This window comes from Chenopodium quinoa, unplaced genomic scaffold, assembly GCF_001683475.1.
Source record: "Chenopodium quinoa cultivar QQ74 unplaced genomic scaffold, ASM168347v1, whole genome shotgun sequence".
In the NCBI taxonomy this organism is placed as follows: domain Eukaryota; kingdom Viridiplantae; phylum Streptophyta; class Magnoliopsida; order Caryophyllales; family Amaranthaceae; genus Chenopodium; species Chenopodium quinoa.
This window is the reverse complement of record NW_018742861.1, coordinates 1,283,703-1,304,585: the sequence shown is the minus strand read 5'-3', so window position 1 is coordinate 1,304,585 and position 20,883 is coordinate 1,283,703.

Here is a 20,883-nt window from a genome sequence, read left to right as displayed (position 1 = left end):
TAGTGTTTACTTACCCCTCCTATCAACCTCAACCGATCATGTGGCCATTGCACAAAGCTCCCGGTCTCGTCACGCAGTTTAAAAATAATCATATTCCTCTCTAGGCACCGGTAGTGGTAAGTCCTCAAACCCAGCAATTATAGAATCGATCCCGATTGAGATGTAATGGGTGCTAGTATTAGACTTAAAATGGACCTTGTCAAAAGGTTGTGCACTACCATACCCCACCAACTGCAACTGTCCACCGATGTTTTCCTCGGGGTGAAGAAGCTCACAAGGCGTCTCTTCCTACATATTTGATTAGAAGTTAGGACATAAGTTATGAAATAACAAACGAAAGCCTAACATAAGAAAAGCTGATTACGTAGTGAAGTTTACCTTAACATCTGGGAAAGGTTCAGGCATCAGATTTGCTCTCTTCAATGACTCTGCATCCATAGGACTAGGATCCTGCAAAAGTAAAATAATTAAACATGCAAACGACGTCATTTGACGAACTTCATATGACGTAATTCGTCCTTGTACTAAAAATACCTCTCTCTCAACTACTGGATCGTCCTCGGGGCCTCCTGGGTGACTACATGAGTCTACTGGGGTACTCGAGGGAAATGGAAAAAGCGGCAAGTTCATGTGCTTCAGAATGGCATTGAATTGACTTTGCATCTGTTCTTGCAGCTCCACGCGTATCTCCGCCTTAATTGATTCCTTTTCCTTCTCATCAATCCGATGTGGAAAATTAATACTTGATCTGCTTTTTCCTGATTTGGTGTATTCTGAACCCATCACCTTTTCCCACCCTAGTTGTTTCCCACCAAAACCAATTACTCGCCCAAGGTGGTATGGTTTTCCCAAAGCTAAGGTGAAAGGATCATGTTCGATGCTTGGAGTCAGCTTGCCTTCAATCACTTCCGAAGTATGCTCGAGCTGTAACAACACAAAAATTTATCAGATCTAAGTACCATTTACTTGACAAGGAAATATAATTAATAAGTAGAAAAGTTTTCTTACAAGTGCATCTGCTACTACTTTCTTATCCGGTTGCATGACATACTTGCCGGTTTTCTTGTCCATCCCATGCATAGCGCACCACCAGTCAATTGCATGATTAACCAAAGTTGTGACCGTGGAAGAAAGTGGTTTATCAGTTGATGACATTATGGATTTGGGGTATAGACCCGCTTTCACCCACTTTGGTCTAGACTCCGCAAAGGTCTTACAACCCATATGATGGCTATACAATTTCTTTCCGGCATTGGTTCTAGCTTGTTCGCTTTTTTCCTACACATTCAGAAATATATGTTAGCATCAGTCATTGTAAGAAACTAAATATCAGTAGCCGACTCTATTGATAAATAAACACATACAAGTGCGGTCCTAGTGGAAGATTTTTCCACAAACTTCTCCCAATCCTTGACCGTTATTTGTGGATGTAAATCCCACGGTTTCTTATCAGGTTTCTCCTCTTCTCCATCATCAGGCTCAATTTTCTTTGGTCTTCTCCTTCTTTTCTTATGGATCCATCTCGTCCTCATGTAACTCTTGAAGTTTTTGAATCTCTCTTGCACAAAAGCTTCAAAGACTTTTCTCTTGGCCGGCTCATCAGGAATATGGAACATACTCTGTAATTGGCGCAAACATCCACGTTAGGCAAGAGAAAAAAAATGAACAAAAAGGAAAAAAAACCCGGGAATCGGGGCAGCACCGCTGCATCAACCCAGGCAGCAGCCGAGGCAGCTGCAGCACCCAGGAAGCAGCCCCAGGCAGCTGCTGGCTGCAGCCCTCGGGTTAGGCCCGGGGGTTGTTTTTGTAATTTTTTTATTTTTTTTTTGCCAACATATATATTAATTAAAAATAAAAGTGTGATCGGTATTAATTAATAATATATTAATCACTATATTAAACCCCGTGCAATGCACGATTGTTAAGTAATTCTAGAGACAATAAATTTTACCAAAAATAATGAATATAAATATTTTAAATAGACTTAGTACGTAGTTAAAAGTATGAAATATTGTGAAAGAAATACTTACCATTGTATCGTCCCAAAATGTTTGAAGCAACCCGTGAGGTATATCGGAAAACTCAAGTGTGATTGGTATTTTACGAGTTAGAATGCCAACTTGACTAGAAAATTTGTCGCGCCATTGGCCAGTAGGGTGACCTAACTCATCAAACTCAAGCACCATAGGAACGCCGGATTTCTTGAAAGCTTTAGTTGCATCCCTACTCCTTCTGTTCACCGGTGGCTTTACCCCTCCTCCACCATCGGTTGTTTTCACTTGGATTTGCATTTGAGTTTCACAATGTGAATCACCTACAACTTCGGAAACCACATTATCATCAATAGGTGGGGCAGTTTCAGCTATACGCTCAAATTCATCAAGCTTATGTTGGAACTCGTCATAAGCTTGGTCTTCCGGTTCCCCCATATCCGTCTCCTTATTAACATCGTACAACTCGTCATCATCATCATCATCTATATCCTCATCAGAATGAAGGTTCTCATCAAGATCCATGATATGTGCACACCTACACTAAACAAGCAAAGCATGTTGTTAGTCATTAGTAATGGCAATCAAATCCGAGGCACGAAGAAAGACAAACACTTACCCAACTTCTTTGGTTTCATAACAAATTCACATATAATCCTCTAAACAATTCATATATTTAGTTCATATTACATGCTTATACGTTGAAAATGCAAAAAAATAAAACACTTCCTGAAATAAAGGTTGTTGGAGCATAAGATATTTAGTAAATAAAACATGCATCAATAAAAGTACCTCATTCGTGTATTCCCTCATTGTGGTCAGATCGAATATAAGTAGCATCATCATCTACATCAGTTGCTACATCAAGTGTAGGAGAAGTGAAAGGGGGAGAATCATCAAATGCATCATATTCTTCCTCGTCCTCAACCTCTCCAACCCCTAAAATTCTCCTTTTGCCAGCCAGGACGATGGACCATTTTGGATCGGACGGGTCAGTTACATAGAACACTTGCTTAGCTTGAGATGCAAGGATGAATGGTTCAAGACTATCCTGCAAGTGGCCAAGATCTACAAGAGTGAAGTCATCATTTCTGACATTGTGCCTATTATTATCGACCCATTTACACTTGAATAGACCAACCTTGAAGTCTCGGTAATCTAGTTCCCATATTTCCTGAATTTGTCCATAGTATGATAATAGTGCGTCAACTGGTGATGTATCCTTCGCACTTGCAAACTCTCTTGATGAAGCCACAAGAGTGACACAACTATTTTGAGTCGATGAGGATTTCTGATCCCGACTTTCAGTCCAAAATGTGTACCCATTTATATCATATCCCTCAAATGAATGAACATCTTCCTTTGGACCATAAGCTAGCTACTTTATTGTATCAGACACAGTCTCATCCAATTGACGCATCACACGATCATGGAACCACTTCACAAACATCTTATTATGCAACTGCATTAGTGCTCTTTCCCCTTTTGATGGATATTCAACACGCAAACTATACATGTGCTCTTCTAAATATGGGTGAACCTTCGCAATATGATGAAGCACAAATAAGTGAGCTTGCATGATTTGATCTGGAGAAGCCAATAGGTTCGGCAACGGCAACATACTCTGCCACGAACTTCCCAATCTCCTCGGACACAATTCCTTGTATCATACTGCCTTCCGGATGGGCTGGATTTCTTACTTTATCTTGAAGTGTACCCATGTGTCGTTCAAAAGGGTAGCATTACCTCATAAATACTGGACCGCACAACTTAATCTCACGAACCAAATGCAGAATCAAATGCATCATTATGTCAAAAAGTGAAGGTGGGAAAAACATCTCAAATTTGCACAAAGTTACCACAACATTCGCCTGGAGAGCATCAAGTGTAAAGGGATCAAGAACTTTGCTGCAGATAGTATTGAAAAACCCACAAAGGCTTGTTATATTTCTCTCACGTGCTTTGGTAAAATACCACGAATTGCAATCGGTAGGAAAACTTGCATCATCATGTGACAATCATGGGATTTCATACTTGTCAACTTCAATTCTCCATTTAAGGAAATAAACCTTTTCATGTTTGATGAGAACCCAGATGGAAGCTTAATGTCATATAAACAAGCACAAAACCTCCGTTTTTCTTCCTTTGATAATGTGTAGCAAGCTGGAGGTAAATACACATTTTGGTTCTTTCCTTTTCCATCACCTTTCTTCTTTGCGATACCCGTGGCCTTTTCCTTGCGCTTCCCCTTACGGTTTTGACCACCATCTTCGTTTCCATTTTCCTTAACCTTCGCCATCCCTACCTTAGCTTGAACCCACAACTCCGGACGAACACCCCACTCTTGCAAATCTAACCGCGCACTCTTTCCATCCTTCGTTTTTCCAGGAATGTTCATAATTGTCCCCAGAATTGCATCACAAACATTCTTCTCTATATGCATCACATCGAGACAATGTCTAACATCATGTTCTTTCCAGTACTCAAGCTTCCAAAATATTGATTCCTTTTTAAAGAGAGCGTGTGGGTCAATTGGTTTCGTTGTTTTACCAAAAACACATGGAATACCCTTCACTCTTGCATAAACCTCCTTTCCACTCAATGGCCTAGGCGCAACCCCCTCCTCAACTTTCCCATCGAAGGCCTTTTTCTGCTTACAATACGGGTGATCGCGCCTAAGAAATCTTCGGGTCCTCACGTACACAGCTTTGCCATAGTGCTCAATGTACACGTTCGGTGTGTCATCAATACAAATGGGACATGCTTAATGCCCTTTGTTCTTGTACCCGAACAGATTGCCATATGCGGGAAAATCATTGATGGTCCACATAAAGGCAGCACGCAAAAGAAACATCTCGTTCTTATGGGCATCATAAACGAACCTTCGTCCCACATCTTTCTCAAATCATCAATAAGGGGCTCAAGGTAAACATCAATGTCGTTTCCAGGTTGCCTTGGCCCCGTTATCAAAAGTGAAAGCATTATAAATTTCCGTTTCAAACACAACCACGGAGGCAAGTTGTAAATCACTAAAAGTACCGGCCATGTGCTATGTTTAGTACTAAGAGTGCCAAATGGATTCATACCGTCCGTGCACAACCCAAGCCTTAAATTTCTGACTTCACCACCAAATGCCCTAAACTTCATATCGATGTTCTTCCATTGTGGAGAGTCAGCAGGATGCTTCAACAAACCATTTTTCTTTCTTCCCTCAACATGCCATCTCAAGTTCTTGGCGTCTTTTGGTATTGAAAATAGACGCTTTAACCTTGGAATAATAGGAAGATACCATAACCCCTTGGCAGGAGGTCCTTTACTACCAGCATTGCAGCTTGATCGCTTGTAACGTGACTTACCGCAACGTGGACACTCCTCCAACTCTTCATATTCATTTCGATACAAAACACAGTCATTAGGACATGCATGTATCTTCTTATACTCCAAACCAAATGGAAACATTAGTTTCTTTGCATAATAATAGGAATTAGGAAGTTCATTCCCATCTGGCAACATATCACATAACGCAGTCAACAAAGAAGTGAAACTAGTGTCACTCCAGTTATGCTTAGACTTAATGTTAAATAGTGTAAGCATGGCTGAGAGTTTTGTGTATTTTTTGGACCCGGGATACAAAGGCTTTTTGGCAGCCTCTGATAATGACTCAAATACATCAGGTCGGTTACCAAATTCACCTTCAACATCACACATCATCTCATCCAAGTGATCATCACCACCACCATCCTTGGTGTCATCCCCTTCACCACCATCATCACTCCCATTTTCTTCTTCAACATGAATCTCGGCACTTTCAACGTCCGTCTCATTGCCAACAACATTCTCCCTATACGATCCCTTCTCACCATGCCAAACCCAAATATGATATTGAGGCCTAAACCCATGACATTGTACATGAGCCATGATGGTATCCACACTATTGACCCTTATGACATTATTACAATTAACACAAGGACAATAAAGGTAATTGACACCCATTCTAAGCTGATACTGTGAAGCACTCTTGCAAAACTCTTGAACCCCATTAAAAAATTCCAAGGTATCACATCTACCATACATCCAACCGTGATCCATTGACGCTTTAAATTGCCTTTAAGCATACCAACACATTTCAAACAATGATAAATGTAACATATATTATGTCAATCAAAGTACATAGCATATATATCATCCATATATCGTAAAAATGAATGCTCCCAAAAGGTCCTTATCACTCCAACCTAACCCATCCTTGAACGTCTAATCTCACTAGTGAATGTATGTCAACTTTTCAATTTTAAGGAAAATCCGGCAGCATTTCCCCCCAGTTCTCCAAGTACACGATGTAGGTAATAACTTACCTACATATGTACCTAGAGAACATGGTGAGAAAATGAGAAGCCCGGATATTCCTTAAAATCGAAAAAGAGACATACATTCACTACCTAAGTGAGATTAAACGTCCAAGAACAGTCCCAACTGGGGACTATTCAAGACTTTCTCCTATTGAGAAAGACTCGAACGGGTATCTAGGCAAATGATGATGCAATCATTCAATTATTTGCATTTATTTGACATTCAACAATAAACAAGTTCATTCATTTAAATAGTGCTAATAATTAAATTAACGTACATACAATCAAACTAAGTTTACTTATATATATATATATATATATATATATATATATATATATATATATATATATATATATATATATATATATATATATATATATATATATATATATATATATATAGCTATCCATTATATTCATACATTGCAATTTACTAACCACATTTAACAAACTAAAATGTTAACTACTCCCTCCGTCCCAAATTACTTGCAACGGTTTGACTTTTTGCACTATTCACACATCTCCCTTTGACCATCTTTTTTAACTATTATATGAAAGTCAATGTAATCATGTAAGATGTTGTTGGGTCTATTTTAATGTATAGTTTCTTAATATAAACTTTTTATAACTTATATAAATTTATAATAAAAGATATCAACGGTCAAACATGTGCATCGGCAAGCGTGTCTAGTCAAAATGTTGCAAGTAAACTGGGACGGAGGGAGTAATATATATTCTATTCATAAATTTCATTTAAAGCTACTTGTAGGCGTCGTTTGAAGTGCGTCTACGTTAAAAGCATGTGTGAATATGCTTGGCACTCATAGGAAGTGGGAATTGACATAATACGATTAGGAACAAGGAAAGTAGGGAGCCGCCAACAAGTTTTTAAGGAACTTGTAAACCGTTCACGGATCATAAAAGGCAACCACGAATAAGGGACAACGATAGGCAACAACGATTGACCCGTGAAGGTTACACCCTATTCATAATCCATGAGATTACTAAATCCATATGGTTCGAAACCACGAAAGGAGGATCGGGGATGATGGTACGAAGTGAGTCATGGAGTCACATTCGCCCGTATTGGCCTCTACTCGATTCTTATTGTGAAAAGTGATTCCTGCGATCTCAAAGGCATACAAATAAAATATTCAATTTGCTCCAAACTATTATTAAGCTAAATTGGTTGAATATTAATGTAACACATAATTCTAAAATATTTGTGATCACTTGAATTAAATAACAAGATTAAAAAGGAACCTAAAGCGGTTGTCCAAATTATCTTATTAGGCGTGATTTTCAATTACATATTCCCTTTAACATGCAAAATGGTGATCATAACAATAATAGAATAAACATTAATATTGGAAGCAATTCAACAATAATAGCGTTAGTCAAATCAAATAATAAAATAACCTAATCATGATACTAGCAATATTAAAATAAAATAAGAGTAATTAAATTAATTAATTACTCACATTCCGCGCGTTCCTTTAAATTGCTACATCATGAATAAATTGTTAGTAACTTCAATAAAAATATAAACTAAATGAAAATTAAATTAAATAGAGTTGATTTGGTCCAAACACTCAATTAATTATACCTTTCATGCCTTGGTTTAAGTATAGAATTTTGGGTATTGTATGGACTCCTTGGAGTGCTTAAAGGAAGAAATAGTGAAAGAATGGGGAGGCTAGTGTTTAGGATAAAGAGGGAGAAGAGAATTATTTGATGATCAAGCTTGTTGATGATTGGAAAAGGGATGATATGACCTCTATTTATAGAGAAAAAATGAATGGTCGAAAAAACAAGATAAGATCCGAATTAAATCGGAATAAAACTCGATAGATTGCAGTTTTTGCGAATTTTGTTTTTATCATATCTTTTGATCTAGAAATTGGAATAAGATAAATAAGATATCGTTGGAAAGCTCTTGAAGTATAATTTCTAACCCAATAAAAATCAGATTAAAATATTTTGTAGAATAAAAGATATGAACGAAATAGTGAGACGATGTCAGTTTTGGATAGAGTTTGACATTTTATTCATATCTTTTTTCCGTTATAGCTCGGAATTGATATTATAATATATCATTAGAAAGATAATTTCAAGGGCTATCCAACCATATATAATTTGGATAAAAACTATAAGGCACAAAAATAATATTTGTCTATCTTTGAACGTCTTTCAATTCGGATATAAATAGGATTTTCAAAAAAAGGAGTTTTATTCAATTTCAAACTGTTTAATCTTATCTTTTCAAAAAGGATAATTAAGATCTTTTAGAATCTTATAGAAGCCTCCAATTAATCCTAATTGGTTTATGAATGGGATTAAATAATGTGGACCCTCCACATGATCATTGGGTCGTAGGTAAGGTGGGCTTAGGTTCGGTTTGGGCTTAGTTTAATATTTTGGCCATGACTTATTCGTTATAACTCGGATTTGGGCTTATAACATATCGTTGGAAAGCTCTTTTCAAACCCTATCCAACTATTCAATCATTGGACCCAGATTATAGGACCAAAATAAACTGGATCAAACGTTTTTATATAAAGGACACGAAATGAATGATTTTAAAGGACATGAAATGAATTATTTTGGGTTTAAAGGCACGAAAAGAGGAAAATAGGTTATGGTTTGGGGAAATGGGCTAGGAATTGGTTTGGTTTATGAAATGGAAATATGAATTTAAGCACTCCAAAAATTAAATACTCAACCCGACCAATAATGGCGGTGAAAGGTTGTTCATCATCGGGTTTGGTTTTGGGGAGACATTTTTAGGTGTCTACACTACTCAAATTCAAACAATATATATATACATATGAAACTTGTGTTAACTACTTGAAACCCTAACTTGAAATTTTTGAATAATAAACAATTAATACTAATTAATACATATGAAACTAAAATTTAGCAAGAACTCACCCTAATTTGAGAGTGAGAAAGACAAAGATTGAGGGATGAGGATGACAATTGGAGGGAGAGAGAGACAGCAAAGAGTTGTCGTGCTTGGGCTCGGTTCAACAACACCCATGAACACCACCACCAAGTGCACCCACAAACACCACTAGAAAACACCGGCAGCCTCGAGCAACCACTAGCAACCTCGACCAACCACCAGCAACCTCGAGCAGCCTAGACCCACGACCCACAACGCAGCTTCGCACAATTAAATAGCCAAATTAAAAAAAAAATAAAAAAGTGTATGAATGGAGTGGTGGTAGTGGTGGCCAGAATATGAAGAAGTGAGAAGTGAGAAGAGACCGGTTGAATAGGTTAATTTTTTATTTTTTTTAAAAAAAGTGACATGTGTCACATGTTAATTGGTTAAAAAAAATTAATAACAAAAAAAAAACAAAAAAAAAAAAATAAAAACCAAACAAAATAAATTAGTAAAAAACACCCAGGACCCAGCGATCAAACTCCCAACTCCGGCAACCCCTCAACGCTGGAAGCCGCCCCAACTCCGCTGGATTCTCCCTCCCTGGCCTGAACATCGCCGCCCACTAATTCCCCTCCTCACGCCGGCCAATTGCCTCAACCACGCACGAAACCTCTTTTCATTTAATTTTCTCTCTCCTCTCAATTGCCCCAAAACACTAAACCTGGCCACCTGTGCGCCGCCGCTCGCACACTCCCTTGAAACCCCTCCCCCTGAAACCTTCGTTTTTGTTGGTGAGTTTTTGAGGTTTTGACTGGTGGCTGCGATTTAGGGGTTTTGAGATGCGATTTTCGGGTTACAGTGGTTGCGTGGGGTTTGGGTGATTTCTCTGGTTGCGTGGGCTTACGACCAAACGAAATCCGGTCACAAAACTCACTTGAAACCACTCCCTTAATTCCGAAATCACCTAAATCACCCCTGAATTTGCGAAACTCCCTTGAATTTGTGATTTGGGGTTTCAATGGCTGCGTTTTGGGGTTTCGATGGCTGCGAACGTGGTGTTTCGGTGGTTGCGCAGGGGAATAGGAGGGGGTTTCGGGAATGGGGGGAAACGGCGAAACCAGGGGTAGGGGATAGGTGGCGGTCCGGAGAGGGGAGAGGTGGCGATCTGGCTATGGTGGACGGGGAAGGGGAAGGGGACGGTGGGGGAGGGAGGTTGTCTGGGTTTTTTGTTTTTTTTTTTGTTTATTGTTGGTTTTTGTTTTGTTTATTTATTTATTTTTATTTTTGGACCAATCAGAGCTTTCCACGTGTCAAGTGACCTAATATAGTAGGTCATTGACTTTTGTTGACCGGTTAGGGATTGAAGAAAAAGAACACCCCCTAAAGTTCGGATTATTCCAGTATAATTCAAAGTTGGGATTATTCTACCAAAATTGATGAAAGTTGGGATTATTATTTCTAATTTTTCCTTAATTATAAGCTTCTATAAGTTTCTAAAATATCTTAATTATTATTTTTAAAAAGATAAGATAAAAGAGTTTAAAATTGAATAAAACTCCTCTTTTTGAAAGTCCTAATTCTTTTCGAATTGAAAGACGTTCAAAGATACTTAGATATTATTTTCGTGCATCATAGTTTTTATCTAAATATTATATGGTTGGATAGCTATTGAAATTATCTTTCCAATGATATATTATTATATTAATTTCGAGCTTTAACGAAAAAGATATAAATGAAATACGAAACTCTATCCGAAACTGACACCGTCTCACTATTTCGGTCATATCTTTAATTCTACAAAATATTTTAATCCGATTCCAATTGGGTTAGAAAGATTCCAACGATATATTATTTAACTTATTCTGATTTCTAGATCAAAAGATATGATAAAAACAAAAACTGCAAAAACTGTTGTCTATCGCAAGAGTTTTATTCCGATTCGATCAAACTTGATCTTTTCTTGATTCCTCGACCCTCTTTTTTCCCTATAAATAGAGGTCATATCACCCCTTTTTCATTCAGCAACAAGGTTGATCATCAAATCATCTCTCTTCGCCTCTTCTACACAAAAAATCATTATCCCTCTCCTTACACCAAAAATCATTCTCTTCTCCCTCTTTAGCCTAAATTCTAGCCACCCTATTCTCTCATAATACATCCCTTAAGCACTCCAAGGAGTCCATACTTGACCCGAGATTCTGTCCTTAAACCAAGGTGTGAAAGGTTTAATTAACTGAGGGTTTGGACAGAATCAACTCTATTTTTTATTTAATTTAGTTTTCATTTGATTAATATTTTTTTCTGAAGTTACTAAAAATTTATTCATGATGTAGCAATTTTAAGGAATGCGCGTAATATAAGTAATTAATTAATTTAATTACTTATTTTATTTTAATATTACTAGTATCATGATTAGGTTTATTAGTATTTGATTTGACTAACTCTATTATTGTTAAATTGCTTCCAATGTTAATGAATATTCTATTATTTATTATGATCGCTATATTGCATGTTTGAAGGGAATATGTAATTGAATATCATGCTTAATAAGATAATTTGGACAACCGGTTTAGGTTCCTTTAATCTTGTTATTAAATTAAAGTGATCACAATATTATAGAATTATATGTTGCATTAATATTTAACCAATTTAGCATAATAATAGTTTGAAGAAAATTGAATCTTTGTTTGCATGCCTTTGAGATCGCAGGAATCACTTTTCACTATAAGAATCGAGTAGAGGTCAATACGGGCGAATGTGACTCCATGACTCACTTCGTACCATCATCCTGGATCCTCCTTTCATGGTTCCGAACCATATGGAGTTAGTAATCTCATGGATTATGAATGGGGTGTAACCTTCACGGGTCAATCATTATTGCCTATTGTTGTCCCTGAATCGTGGTTGCCTTAAATGATCCGTGAACGGTTTACATGTTCCTCAAAAACTTGTTGGCGGCTCCCTAATTTCCTTGTCCCTAATCATTGTCCCATATCGTATGTCAATTCCCACTTCCTATGAGTGCCAAACATATTCACACCATGCTTTAACATAAGCGCACTTCGAACGACGCCTAAATTTACTAATGCGTGTATTTTGTTATTAGAAAGAGGCACGAGGCTTCAAAGTAAATAATTAGCTTACCTCCTATTATCGCAATGTAGAAGCATGTTTAGATTTGATTAATTCCTAGTATCATGTTAGGATGTTTTTTATTGCCTTTATTGTTTAGTGACATTATAGGATTTATTAATAATCCTGTTAGTATCATGCCTAGGATCTTGCTATTATTATTATGCTTTAGCGTTGATATGATTATGATTATTATGATTATAATTATTATTATTATCATGTTGCTTGATATATATTATTGTTATTTCTTGATCACGCCTTTTATGCAGGTTTAAAGGGAATTTGTACTTGAAATCATGCCTAATAAGATAATTAATAATTTGGTTTAGGCTAATATGATTTTAATTCAAGTGATCGCCAATAATAGATTTATTTGTGCATTAATATTCAACCAACATAGATTAAACAGATTTAGGGTTAATCTAATGATTGCATGTTAGTCAGAAAGTGCACATGAATATGAGTAGAATAAAGTAGAGGCCTATTCTATAGGGCAGGTTCTTTCTCTTTTAGATTGGATTCATACACTCATCCCCGAACACCAGTCATTGTTCAAGACCCTATTGGATTTGACGATCTCATGGATCGTCAAGGGGTGTAACCTTCAGCAGAACTTGCAGAGGCCATAACTCATTCAACATAACTCCTAATTAGGTGATTCTTGAGCCTAACCTCAAGGATTTTTCGAGTGGAACAATCTTTTGTAACGTCAGTACCCCAAAAACTGACTATAAGTGCCCGAAAATTGGTTTCAAAGATAAAAGGGATTATTTGTGTAAAAAGAGGAGAAGAAAAGTATGAAAACGTTTAGGGAAAAGAAGAAGAGAGAAGAGGAGAATTGAGTTTTTGGCGTGAATAACATGAGAGGTATGAAGAGTATTTATAGGCTCATGAATGAAAGAATTATGGTAGGAGAATGTAGGGAGAATTATGGTAAAAAAAATTAAGGAAATTACTTGGAGAAGAGACTAAAAGAATTATGGAAAGTTTAATATTACGGTAATTAAGAAAAGTAGAATTAAGGAAAAGGTGTTGTCATGAAAAATAATGTGACAAAAGAGATTACTTGGGGAATAATCAAGAAAGATATAAGGTGGGAAAATAAGATGATCAAATCTTTATGAGATGGAAAATAAAATTCAGGAATATAAGATATTTTAAGGAGATAATTAAAAAATACAATTTACCAAAATAAATCACCCAAAATTCCATCACGGTGGCAAAAAAATTTGAGCTTTCCTAAGCTCATATTTTCGGACCTCCCTTTAGATATTTAGGGAATTAATTTGCTAGTTTTAAGGAATTAACAATAATTGTGTAGATAAAATATATTGTATAGAATAATTAATTAAGAAAATACCAATTATTCACTACTCCCCCCGTCCCTAAATTACATTCCTCTTTGGAAATTTACACGGGAATTAAGGAGGGAAGAATAAGACAAATAACAATAATTAGATAATGCAATGGGAAGTACAAAGATAGATTAGTTATTACTCATGACAAGTCATGATCAATCCTTTGCAAAAAAATAAGGACCAATCACATGCTCCTAATTAAAAAATTTTAACCAATCATATTCATTGAATTTGACACAAGGATTATGAGTGAGATTAGGTAAGGATGAGTGAGAAAGCATTAAATAAGAAACAGAAAAAGAGAGTTGATTTACTAAAAAAAACTTACCAATAATAGAAAGGAGGAATGTAATTTTGAAATACCAAAAATAGAAAGGAGGAATGTAATTTAGGGACGGAGGGAGTAAGAAAAATCAGATTTTCTACATTTAGAGAATCCGAAAATCGTAGCTTATTATTTAGGAAATTCAGACCTCCTAATTAAATAATTAGAATATAATTTTTGATTAGTTAAAATATTTGAAATATATATAAATAATCCGTTTTTTAAAATAAAATAAATGGATAATAAATCTTATCCAAAATCCAAAAATAATAATTAAGTTTTAAAATACTTTTGGCGCCAAAATTCAAATATCATTTTGGCTCCAAAATTCAAATAGTAAAATAAATTACTAAAATACCCTTTTTAAAGAGAATAATAATTAGAAATACGTTTCAAAATTACAGGGTATTACAAATTAAAGTGTTACAACTTTAAGTGAACAGAGAAAGTTTCAAAAGAAAATTATCTAATTAGGTGATGAGTTAAGCTCAAAGGGTGTGGTATCGGTGAGTTTTTTTTTAAAGGAAATTGTAACAAAGTGGGTTATATCCAGCCTATTCCCCACCCCTTGAGAAGGATTATTATCAGGTTTAACAGTTTTGCCTTTTAACATGACATCAAATTCAACAATCTCCTCTCTTTCTCTTCTTCTTCTTTAATTATGTGGCTTAACATCCACTAGATACACACACAAAAACATAAATTAAGAACAAAAAAAAAAGCCAACATTTCTTAACAAAATGAACAAATTTATGGTAACTCCAAGTCTAAGTTGAAAAGGACAATCTTCATATATAATTAAACGTATTTGTCCAAAAAATGTATACTTAATACTTATCCATGAAAACAAAGTATAAAGTGGAAAAAATATTAAACCCTAGGGGTAAAACATTAAACAAACAAAAGCATAAATTAACAACAACAAAAACCATATTTGTCCAAAAAATGTATACTTAATACTTAATGGGCAAATGAGTAAATAAATATATTTAGGGGTAAAAAAGTCATCACACTATTCATAAGAGTTTTCTTGAAATTTTTATAAGGTAGGGATAACAATTTTAGGGGTGAAATTACAATTCTACCCTTGATTTTTCTAAACGACACTTAACACATTTAAACAGAATTGATTATAATCCAAATCTGGTCAATATATTGACTTGATGCTTATTGACTATTAATTAAAATTAATTAAATTGGGTGAATAAATTAAATTTGCCCATTTTATTTTTTTTAATTAAAACTTGTTCATTTAATACTCTCTCCGTCCCTTAATACAAAGCCTCTTTTGGATTTTACGCGGGAATTAAGAAAGTTGTAAATTCTTTAAAACTAATGATTAAAAGTAGATATGTGCATGTGGGGTTAGAGAGAGATAGAGAGAAAGAAAAGGTAGTTGGGAATAATTGAAGAGAGATAGAGAAAGTGTGTAAATTGAAGTTAAAAGTACAAAAAGTAAAGGAAAAAAGATGACAACTCATAATAAAAGAGGGTAAAAATATATATATAAAAAAAAATACAACCTTTAAATAGAAAGAGGCATTGTATTTTGGTTTACCCTAAAAGGAAATGAGGCTTTGTATTAAGGGACGGAGGGAGTAGTAAAAACCTAATAAAATGGGTTAAATTGTTATAAATGAGTCAATCCTGTAAAATAAAAAATAAAAAAAAAAATAAAAAATTATAAATGAGTCATGGTTACCAAGTCAAAAGCCCAACTCCAATAATGTACATCAAACCCTAACCCTAGGTTTCACACACTCTATAAATAGGGCACTCTTCACATCATTTGGGGAGAGGAGAGAAACACCTAGAGGAAAACAAAGAGAATCAAAATACAGAGAAAACCTTTCAAATGTTCAAAACCTTTCCAAAGAAAACCTCTCATCAAATAATCCAAACTTCTCTAAGGGAATCCTCTAAAAACCTAGAAGAAGCACAACAAGCATTCGACATGCCGTTCTGCTTTAGAAGATCACCCGTGGAAGAGATCAAACCTTGACGACCCTCAACACGAAAGAAAGAAAGAAGTCAAATCATCAAGAAACATCTGTTCAACCTCTACATCAAATAGTCATTGATCGAGATCAAGCCTTGTAGGGAATAATTTCAAGCATCCCAAACTTGAACCCCACTTTGATCATACACTTAAGCATGGTGGCGTCCAAAGGGAAGGAAACAAGAGCAAAAGAGTCGCCAACAAGTTTTAGGAACTTGTAAACCGTGCACAGGGTGAAGGTTACACCCCTTCACTATCCTAGAATTCGCTAACTCCATAGTGGTCTGGAACCATGACTGGATATTCGGGGATGAAGGTACGAATCCAATCTAAAAGAGAAAGAATCCGCCGTATAAAATAGGCCTCTACTTTATTCTTCTCATATTCATGTGCGCTTTATGACTAACATACAATAATTAGGTTAGCCCTAAACCTATTTAATCTATGTTGGTTGAATATTAATACACAAATAAATCTATTATTGGCGATCACTTGAATTAAAATCATATTAGCCTAAACCAAATTATTAATTATCTTATTCGGCGTGATTTCAAGTACAAATTCCCTTTAAACCTGCATAAAAAGCGTGATCAAGCAATAACAATAATATAACATCAAGCAACAGGATAATATTAATACAACAAATCATCATCATCATCAACAACAATAATAGCAAGATCCTAGGCATGATACTAACAAGATTAATAACAAACCCTAGCATGTCACTAAAAATTAAAGATCAAAACTTTAGCCCTAACATGATACTAACATGATATTAGAAAAAATAAGAAGAACTCTAAACATGATACTATAAAGCATTAAAAACATCCTAACATGATACTAGGAATCAATAAAATCTAAACATGCTTTCTACAAGAATAGAGTAATAAAATTTCTAACTTTGATGCCTCATTCCTCTTTCTAATAATAAAATACACGCGTTAGTAAATTTCAATAAAATATAAATTAAAAAATTAAATCAAAGAGATAAGGTTAGAAGTTGGACTTGGGTTCAAACCTTCAGAAAATATCAACCTTTCACGTCTAGGGTGAAGACAACTTCGAACTTGGCTAGGTGTGTCTAGATCTCGTGAATGCGGTATGGTGTTTGTAAAAAGGCTAGCTAGAAAAAGAAAGAAAGAGTAAGCTAATGCTTAAGAGAGAGAGAGAGAGAATTAGATGATTGTTGATGATTCATTCTGGATGATTGAAAACGGAGGTCAAGGACACTATTTATAGAAAAATAGTCCGAAAACGATAGAAAACTCTTCGAGTTCTCTACAGAATAAAACTGGCCCCTATCGCGAACGACAGGGTCTGTAGCCATGCGACAGGAATCAAGCTCTGTCGTTTAGCGACAGGCTTGTCATTTTGCGCTAATTAAAAGATAAAACACGTTTTGCACGCGGAATCCCTTCTTAATACGATTAAGTAGTAAACTCCGTGTTTATTAACTAAAATCAGATTTATCATAAAATACTTATTTTATTCCAAATAAAACTCTTTAAAATCTAATTATCAATCCTAATTCCATTAGGTTTTAAAAGAACTTTCTAGACTATTCTAGATGACTAAAGTCAATCCTAATAAATTTAGGAATGATAATTAATAATAGATCCTCCTTGTAGGGAATATTTCAAGCATTACCCCTAGCTTGAACCCCATTGTGATCATACACTAAAGTACGGTGGCGTCCAAAGGGAAAGAAGATAGAGCAAAAGAGTCACCAACAAGTTTAAGGAACTTGTAAACCGTTCATGAGGTGAAGGTTATACCCCTTAACGATCCAAGAGATCGTCAACTCCAATAGGTCTGGAACCATGACTGGTAGTTCGGGGATGAAGGTACAAATCCAACCTAAAAGAGATTGAACCTGCCCTAATAATAGGCCTCTAATTTATTCTGATCGTATTCATGTGCGCTTTTTGACTAACGTACAATCAATAGGTTTAACCCTAAACCTGTTTATCTACGTCGGTTGAATATTAATGCACAAACAAATCTATTATTGGCGATCACTTGAATTATAATCAAATTAACCCTAAACAAGATTATTAATTATCTTATTTAGCGTGATTACAAGTACCAATTCCCTTTAAACATGCATAAAAGGCGTGATCAAGCAATAAATATCAAGCAACAAAATAATAATCATAATCATAATAATTATAATTATCATAATTAAAATAATCATGTTAATAATAATAGTTTAATATTAATGGCAAGATCCTAGGCATGATACTAACAGACCCTAGCATGTCACTAAGCAATAAAAATCAAAGCTTTAATCCTAACATGATACTAACAATCATAAATATTAGGAAGAACATAAAAGGCATCATACTTTTAATCACACTTGATATTAAAGTTACTCTAGACATGATACTGGGAAGATCAAAACACCCTAACATGACACTATGAATCATAGCAACAACCTAAGCATGATTTCTATATCATAATATCAATAAAAACCATTAAAGCACTTACTTGGATGCCTCGTACCTCTTTCTAAAAACAAAATACACACGTTAGTAACTTCAAGGAAAATATAAAATCAAAGAATTAAATTAAATAATTGAAATAGAGATTTAAGACCAAACTATTAGAAATTAAAACCTTTCACGTATAGGGCGAAGGCAACTTCGAATTTGGCTAGGTGTTTCTAGGTCTTGTGAATGCGGAATTTTGTAAGAAAGGTAGGTTTAGAAAAGAGAGAGACAAGCTTAGCTTTAGAGAAAAAGTTGATTGTAGATTGGAGATTCTAGATGAGAATTGTAGAAGAATGAAAATGGAGTTTTTAGAAGGCTATTTATAGAGAAAATCAGCCAAAAGGATAGAAAATCGAAACAGAGTTCTGACGCGCAAAAACAAGGTTAGCGCCAGACGTTGACATTAGCGCCAGGCGCCAGGCTTAGCGCCAGGCACTAATGACTGGCGTTTGGCGTTGATTAAGTTCTGACGCGTTTTCTGAAATCAAATAGAAATTAACCGTACAGGAGGATAAAATCGTATTTTTCTCAAAAACATTCTTTTATTCTGATTAAAACTCTAAAAAGTCAACAAAAATCAATTTATCAATGCTAATTGAATTAGGAATGAAAAGAACCTTCTAGAAGAATCTAGAAGACTAAAACCATTCCTAATTGTATTAGGAATGATAAATCCATATTAGGCCCTCCCCTAGATCATTGGGCCGCATATAAGGCTCATACTGGGCCCAATTTAGTAATTTGGCCATAACTTCCTCATTATTCATCGGAATTGGGCTTATAATATATCGTTGGAAATATCTTTTCAAGCCCTATCCAACTACACTACTAATGGACCCATATCATGGACCAACCAAACTGGATTGGATGTTTTCTTAAAATAGGTTTTCAAAAACAGAGAGAAGAGAAAAGAAATTAAAACTATCCGCAACACTAGACTTTCCATTCTTTCACTTCATTCGATTACGATTCGACGTGAAAGGTATTCATCACCGGGTTTGGTTTTGGGGAGACACAAATGGGTGTCTACAGAAGCCCCCACTTTGACTAAGTTTGGAGAAACGCAAGTTTCGAAAACAAAAGTCAAAGTATCGATAGGGACGGAGAATGATTCAGAACGTTCTGCGATCCTAAATCACTCTTGTAACGCCGATACCTGCAAACTAACGTTAGTTAAACAGATAAAAGAGTTAAGAAACGTGTATCTTGCACCGTCGAGCACACGTCTCTGAAGGTAAACGATTTGCTACTGTATTCTTGTATTTTTGTAATTTTTTGACGACCTCCTACAAGCTAGAGAATGCCACCTGAAGACTGCTACGCTTGTAACTGCCTCCAATTCTGCCATGATAGACTTACGCAAGCTAGAGAACCCCATCGAAGATTGCTTCGCTTGAAACGACCTCCAATTGTTTGTGACAACTCTCCGCAAGCTAGGGAACGCTACCGAAGATATACTCGCTTGAAGCTATCCTCATTTATAGAGATAATATTCCAAAGAAAATTACCGAAGACCCACGCTTGTCGATCTTTAAAAGCTCGCTTGAACTTTGCTTCCATTATGCAGTACGTCGGTGCTTCTGTTGCTTTTGAACCTGTATGTCGATGTCTTTTGTGATATGAACCAGTATGTCGGTGCCTTTTGCGATGAGCCAATGCTTAGGCGCTTTAAGCTAAGTGAGACGATCTTTCATCTAGTCAATCACTTTATGTAATTGTAATCAAGCCGATTACTAAAAATCGTGTCAAATTGCTTAGAGGGCCTAACTAGCGTACCAAGGAACCCAAAATATATTACAAAAGGTTGGAACAATTGTACTGAGTGGCTGAGAAGTCTGACGCCGCTGAAATGACGCTAACGCCGCTTATTTGGCTGTAACGCCAGACGCTGGTACTAATGCCAGGCGCTAAGCCTTAACGACTGACGCCAAGGTCTGACGCTTGGCGCTAGAGTCGAATTTTCCTTAAATACCCTTCTCTTCTTCATCTCCGCTGCTGCTGCTCGCATTCTTGCTCGAGAAATTCTCAGATCATCATTTGATTCGTTCTTGCTCGTTTCTCAACCAAATTCGCTCAAATTTGTTGCAAATCAAAGCTTATTCCATCTATTTTCCCGATCTATGTAAGTTTCCTCCAAACTCACACCGGTTTTAATGAATTTCGCATGCATTTGTTCACGAATTTCTTGAAAATTCAAAATTTAGATTGCTTAATTCACTTTGTTTGTCAAATTTTATGCCATGAAATTGCTTGATTATGTTTATATATTGCCTTCGGAATAATTTGAGACTTGTTTGACTCAATTTGGTGAAGAAACGAATAAATCACCATTGTTGAACCTCTTAAGGTC